Source organism: Tachypleus tridentatus, chromosome 3, assembly GCF_004210375.1.
Source record: "Tachypleus tridentatus isolate NWPU-2018 chromosome 3, ASM421037v1, whole genome shotgun sequence".
NCBI lineage: Eukaryota > Metazoa > Arthropoda > Merostomata > Xiphosura > Limulidae > Tachypleus > Tachypleus tridentatus.
In genome coordinates, this window is record NC_134827.1 from 51,670,181 (window position 1) to 51,677,985 (window position 7,805).

At 35.5% G+C, this 7,805-nt stretch overlaps 1 pseudogene across 1 annotated transcript in view; it reads right to left on the reverse strand.

The window, feature by feature from the left end:
- The window catches only part of LOC143246822 (potassium/sodium hyperpolarization-activated cyclic nucleotide-gated channel 2-like), a 61,654-nt pseudogene extending 58,367 nt beyond the window's left edge, over positions 1–3,287 (reverse strand). Inside the window, exon 1 of the transcript XR_013026177.1 lies at positions 3,125–3,287. The product of XR_013026177.1 is annotated as a potassium/sodium hyperpolarization-activated cyclic nucleotide-gated channel 2-like (transcript). The remainder of the gene's footprint in view (positions 1–3,124) is intronic.
- Positions 3,288–7,805: the final 4,518 nt, after the last annotated feature.

The following is a 7,805-nucleotide window of genomic DNA, read 5'->3' on the forward strand; positions in this document are numbered from 1 at the left end:
TTGAATATATAACAGGTTCACACTTATGTTTGTTTGCTCTTTTATATCGTTGTTAATTACACAGTTGAATATATAACACAGTACACTCATGTTTGTCCAGCTTGAATTTGTTGTTACTTGCTGAGCTGAATATATAACAGAGTTACACCAATGTTTGTTCACTGTTTCTGTCGTCAGTTGTTTTGTTGAATATACAACGAGTCACACTAATGTTTATTCACTCTGTTGGGTATGTAGCAGGTTTTCATTAATGTTTATTCAATCTTTGAAGTGGTTGTTATCCACTCTGTGTTGTATGTAACAGGTTTACACTGAGGTTTTTCACTATGTGACTTTGTCGTACCTTACTACTGAGTGTACTGTACGTTAGACTGATGTTTGTTCAACCTTTGAATTTGTTGTTATTCACTCTGTGTTGTATGTAACAGGTTTACACTGATGTTTGTTCACTATGTGACTTTGTCGTACCTTACTACTGGGTGTACTGCACGTTAGACTGATGTTTGTTCAACCTTTGAATTGGTTGTTATTCACTCTGTGTTGTATGTAACAGGTTTACGCTGAGGTTTGTTCACTCTGTGACTTTGTCGTACCTTACTACTGAAGGTACTGTACGTTAGACTGATGTTTGTTCAACCTTTGAATTTGTTGTTATTCACTCTGTGTTGTATGTAACAGGTTTACACTGATGTTTGTTCACTATGTGACTTTGTCGTACCTTACTACTGGGTGTACTGCACGTTAGACTGATGTTTGTTCAACCTTTGAATTGGTTGTTATTCACTCTGTGTTGTATGTAACAGGTTTACACTGAGGTTTGTTCACTCTGTGACTTTGTCGTACCAGACTACTGAAGGTACTGCACGTTAGACTGATGTTTGTTCAACCTTTGAATTGGTTGTTATTCACTCTGTGTTGTATGTAACAGGTTTACACTGATGTTTGTTCACTATGTGACTTTGTCGTACCTTACTACTGAAGGTACTGCACGTTAGACTGATGTTTGTTCAACCTTTGAATTGGTTGTTATTCACTCTGTGTTGTATGTAACAGGTTTACACTGATGTTTGTTCACTCTGTGACTTTGTCGTACCTTACTACTGAATGTACTGCACGTTAGACTGATGTTTGTTCAATCTTTAAATTGGTTGTTATTCCCTCTGTGTTGTATGTAACAGGTTTACACTGAGGTTTGTTCACTATGTGACTTTGTCGTACCTTACTACTGAATGTACTGTACGTTAGACTGATGTTTGTTCAACCTTTGAATTGGTTGTTATTCACTCTGTGTTGTATGTAACAGGTTTACACTGATGTTTGTTCACTATGTGACTTTGTCGTACCTTACTACTGAAGGTACTGCACGTTAGACTGATGTTTGTTCAACCTTTGAATTGGTTGTTATTCACTCTGTGTTGTATGTAACAGGTTTACACTGATGTTTGTTCACTCTGTGACTTTGTCGTTCATCACTACTGAATGTACTGCACGTTAGACTGATGTTTGTTCAATCTTTAAATTGGTTGTTATTCCCTCTGTGTTGTATGTAACAGGTTTACACTGATGTTTGTTCACTATGTGACTTTGTCGTACCTTACTACTGAAGGTACTGCACGTTAGACTGATGTTTGTTCAACCTTTGAATTGGTTGTTATTCACTCTGTGTTGTATGTAACAGGTTTACACTGATGTTTGTTCACTCTGTGACTTTGTCGTTCATCACTACTGAGTGTACTGCACGTTAGAGTGATGTTTGTTCAACCTTTGAATTGGTTGTTATTCACTCTGTGTAGAATGTAACAGGTTTACACTGAGGTTTTTGTTCACTCTGTGACTTTGTCGTTCATCACTACTCAGTGTATAACCCGTTACACTGATGTTTTTTTTCAATCTTCGAATTGGTTGTTATAGTAACATATAAAAGAAATGGTATTTCAACAGTATATGATCACTCTTATCTTTTCGGTTTCCTCACTCTGCTATTGGTACAAGTAGAAACGGTTCTTTTCGTGGACTTTCTCCGTTGGGAACAAAAATCATTTTCTTATATTGGACTTTCTAATTCTATCTTTGATCGTGAAGCCTGTAAACAATTTCCTTCTATTTTTAGCTATCGCAGATAATGAAGTGTACCCCTAGCGGAGACTTAGGTTCAGGCTGTGTATCGATCCTTGAAAGCTGAAGAGTTAGGCACCGGACTAGATCGTCTGGCGTCCAGCGGACACATGCGCGTCGTTCAACAATGCGAAATGTGTTCTTTTTCTAAAGCTAGAGAAAATATATTCTTTGTGGTGTAACTCACGCTTTAGTGGCTACAAACTGTGCACTACGTTTTGTCTTGAGCTACGTAGTTCGTTGATACGAGAAAGTAAATACAATATCGCACTTACTTTAACAGTTACAGTACAGAAACCATCTTTGAACATTCAAGCTCGTAAAAAAAATTATTTGTTGGGCTCGGTGCATTAAGTTACAGCCCGTGTCTACAACACACACGCCGTACGTGGAGAATAAGTTACAGCCCTGGTTTACAGTAGAACTGAAAGATATATATATATATATATATATATTGTGTGTTGAAGGTGAAACATATAGTTTTAACATAAAATAGTGATGTGTTATAATACACATTAAAAACATCTTTATCAAGTATAAAGAATGAATCAAAGTATGTAACGTTTTCTCTTCTAGCCTTACTAAACAAAACTGAAATACTTATTCTTAGAAATATCAAATTAATTATGCCTAACGCAATATCAATATCTTACACTTAACTTCATATAAATACTTTGTTTGTTGTGGAAGAAATAGAGGATATCTCAGAAGCTACATTTTAAAAACAAAATGTCTTTGTTCCCACCTGACATAACTACTCTATAAAGATTTAAACAAGGCAGTTAACAACTGTTTCATTTAACCATAACCACTAGAAACCTGTTAAGGTAAAGTGTGTCACACGATAACGTTCATTATGAGTATTATATAAATAATAGCTCTGTAGATCAAACTTCACCAGATAACTGTGTTCCGGAGCTGGTATAACCATCGTACTGCAGACCGCTTTACCTCGTATAGATTGATTGGTTATGGCTTTAGATAACTGCGTGATCGAACCCAAACTTACCCGTAGATTTCCTCCAGGAATCAGTATATAGCACAACCCGATCTATCTGGTATCAGTTCAATATTAACATCAAAGATGAAACTGCAGATTTCATGACGGAGATCCTGAAATCCTACTGCTGACCTGACCTAGGGGACAGTATGTCGGCTCGAAAGTCGCTCCCTTCTCGTTGGGCTCACAGACAAGTGCCATTAGGCGGCGCTAGCATGAAGGCGCGTAAGAGAAACTCAAAAGTCCGTGTTCTTCTTCGGCAAGTGTAATATAAACTGCGTTACAGAAGTCAGTCATAATGTTCAAAACTATTCATACACGAAATAGGACCGAGCATGTTATAAAGTAGAAATGAGAGTTTGACATACAATAGAAATGGTTTGAATTTCGTAATAAAAACAGAACAAACTTTGGAAGAAATTTTGTACCAAAATATATGATTAAATTCTTTTAAACTGTTGACTTCCCTTAAGCTGTAATTTATCACACATCAGTGTACAAAAATTACAAAATGGTTAAATATCTTTTAATCGAGAACCCTAACTTGTGTGAACGTTACCAGCCTAGTGATGTATTGTAATCCATTTGTATGAACTTTAACACCCTAGTAATAAACTATAACTCACTTGTGTGAACTTTAAAGAGCCCTAACTTGTGTGAACGTTAACAGCCTAGTGATGTATTGTAATCCATTTGTATGAACTTTAACACCCTAGTAATAAACTATAACTCACTTGTGTGAACTTTAACAGCCTAGTAATGTACGGTAACCCACATGTGTAAAGGTTAACACCCTAGTACTCTTCTGCAACCTACTTGCGTGAATGTTAACAGGCTATTTATTTACTGTAACCCACTTGTGTGAACATTAAGAGCCTAGTAATGTCCTGTAACCCACTTGTGTGAAAATTAAGAGCCTAGTAATGACCTGTAAACCCACTTGTGTGAACATTAAGAGCCTAGTAATGTCCTGTAACCCACTTGTGTGAACATTAACAGCCTAGTAATGTCCTGTAACCCACTTGTGTGAACATTAACAGCCTAGTAATGTCCTGTAACCCACTTGTGTGAACATTAAGGGCCTAGTAATGTCCTGTAACCCACTTATGTGAACATTAAGAGCCTAGTAATGTCCTGTAACCCACTTGTGTGAACATTAACAGCTTAGATGTACTGTAATTCATTTATGTAAATGTTACATACTAGCATTATACTATAACCCCGTTGTGTGAGTTTAACAGCCACGTACTCTAGGGTAACCTACTTGTGTGAACATTAACAGCTATGTGCTCTATTGTAACACACTCGTATGATCGTTAACAGCCTAGCACTGTACTGTATTCCAGTTGTTATGAACGTTAACAGTGTAGTACTGTAACCCAGTTCTCAGGTATTAAAATATTTTTGAATTAGAGAAATAATATGTGTATAAACTTCTAGAATGAATTGTGATAAACATTACTTATCACTATGACCACGCAATTAAGGTGGCAAGTTTGTATAATTTTACAAACAATCTCAAAACCAAAAAGACTATATATACTATGCTACTAATTAATGTCTTACTGTCAAAATGGAGACTGGAAAGTGAACTTCAGGAGATAAGTTTATTTAACTTACTTACCCCCAGGTGGTAGTACCTTATAATTGTTTTTTTTCTTAATTTTTTAGTCTTCTTTACCTTGGACAGTAGTCACCTTCCAACAACTGTCTGCAAGCAGTAAAAGGTGATATAATTGTGGAACATTGTGGGCTTGAGCCCTCACATCTCGCTCTTCTAATTTATAATTATATTCCGTTGATTATTTCATTTTTAATTATTCATCATGTGTAATTGGTGAAATGAGGTTAAGACTGATAGATGGTGTATCCCCACTGCAATGTGGGTCCTACTTCAACAGTAACCTCTGAAACCTAGGGTTCATCTTATATACCACAGTATAGCCTGTACCACGGGGATTCTTAGAATTGGTACAGCTTTTTTGTTTATGGGCTTTTTCATTGTATAACAATATATAAACTAAAAACATACAAATCATATAACGATTATCTTCTGTTGGGCTACTTCTGTCATTCAATAGCTTACTTCATAAACACCATACATGTCATATAAATCTTTTCTTCTATTGTTACTTATGTCACTCAACAATTCAATGAAACATGTATATCATATAACACCTGTCTTTTGTTGTATTATTATCTATCTCTTCTTCAAGTACGTACACTAGAGTATTAAAGGAAATATATATTTACAGGGGCTCTAAAGGGTCGATTCTGCTACAGCACATTAGTACGAGAACGCTCCAGTCAAGAGTGGATTGTGACACAGTACATTACTACAAGTACACTCTAGTTAAGATAGGGTTGTGTTAATACTTTACTACAAGTACACTAGTTAAAACAGAATTGTGTCACAGTACACTAGTACAAGAACGCTCTAGTCAAGAGTGGATTGTGTCACAGTACATTACTATAAGTACACTCTAGTTAAGATAGGGTTGTGTCACAGTACACTAGTACAAGTACACTAGTTAAAACAGAATTGTGTCACAGTACACTAGTACAAGAACGCTCTAGTCAAGAGTGGATTGTGTCACAGTACATTACTACAAATACACTCTAGTTAAGATAGGGTTGTGTCAATACATTACTACAAGTACACTAATTAAAACAGAATTGTGTCACAGTACACTAGTACAAGAACGCTCTAGTCAAGAGTGGATTGTGTCACAGTACACTAGTACAAGTACACTCTAGTCAAGACTGGATTGTGTCACAGTACACCATTACAAGTACACTATGGTCAAGAGTGGATTGTGTCATAGTACATTACTACAAGTACACTCTAGTTAAGATAGGGTTGTGTCAATACATTACTACAAGTACACAAGTTAAAACAGAATTGTGTCACAGTACACTAGCACAAGTACACTCTAGTCAAGAGTGGATTGTGTCACAGTACATTGCTACAAGTACACTCTAATTAAGATAGGGTTGTGTCAATACTTTACTACAAGTACACTAGTTAAAACAATTGTGTCACAGTACACTAGTACAAGTACACTCTAGTCAAAAGTGGATTGTGTCACAGAACACCAGTACAAGTACACTCTAGTCAAGAGTGGATTGTGTCACAGTACACCAGTACAAGTACACTCTGGTCAAGAGTTTGTTTTGTCAGAGTACACTAGTACAAGTACACTCTGGTCAAGAGTTTGTTTTGTCAGAGTACATTAGTACAAGTACACTCTGGTCAAGAGTTTGTTTTGTCAGAGTACACTAGTACAAGTACACTCTGGTCTAAAGTTTGTTTTGTCAGAGTACACTAGTACAAGTACACTCTGGTCAAGAGTTTGTTTTGTCAGAGTACACTAGTACAAGTACACTCTGGTCAAGAATTTGTTTTGTCAGAGTACACTAGTACAAGTACACTCTGGTCAACAGTTTGTTGTGTAACAGTTAATATGTTACCTGGTTAATAGAACAACAAATGTATTGACAGAACTGTTACTTGTCTAGTGTTAAGAAACCAACAAATAATATTGAAATCTACTGTTACCTGTGTATTGGTATTAAAACAAAAATGTTCTTGACATTACCTAACCCTTGTTAATACAACAACAAACACATTTGACATGTACTGTTCCCTTTCTGGCAATAATTAAACAACAACTACTATTGACATGTACTGTTATCTGACAGCTATTAATACAACAACAAACACATTTGACATATACTGTTCCATTTCTGGCGATAATTAAACAACAACTACTATTGACATGTACCTGACAGCTATTAATTGAATATCAATTACTATTGACATGTACCGTTTGTTAACTGTGTAGTGCTAATACAACAACAAATACTACTGACATGTACTTTACCTGTCTGGTAATAATACAACAATAAATCTGTTGAAATTTACTGTTACCTGTATGGTGTTAATAAAAATCAAATATTATTGACATGTACTGTTACCTGTCTGGTGTTAATATAACAAGAAATCCTACTGACATCTACTGTTACTTGTCTAGAGTTTATAAAACAACAAATACTACTGACATGTACTGTTTCCTGTTTGTTGTTAATACAACAACGACTGAACTTTGCTGTTTCTAGATCATAGTTGTTTTCCACGTAAGATAATTCATTGCAGTGAGGAAGTTCAGAACGCGGATCCTGAAAGCAGTTTGTTTGGCTTTGCATTTCATCAAGAGATGGCACCACCTTCACTCTTTTTTATCCGAATGTAACGGCTACAACACAAGTACTTTAACCCAATTCTTAGTATTATGAGCCAAGCTCTCAGTGTGGACGATATGTATTACAAATGGATGTCTGAACAAATTCTAATAAAACATTCTATCTGGCTATATGTATAAATAAGTGTAATGATTGTTTCAACCTGGTGAAAGATTACGTGTTGATGGACTTGTAGAAAAAGTGATTCATTTCTACACTTATGTTATTAACAGCAGTCTGAAAATGTACACCTCAAATATGGATTTTTATAGCCACTTGTAAAGCAAGAAAGTAAAAACAGAATTCACAATATGTACACAATTATAAAGATATTAAGAGAAAACATTTACGTTGTTACAAAAACATCAATATGAGAGAGAGATTTGAGAAAGTGAAACTATTTCTTATGGTTAATACATATGTTAATTATGGTAAAAGTTAGATATTT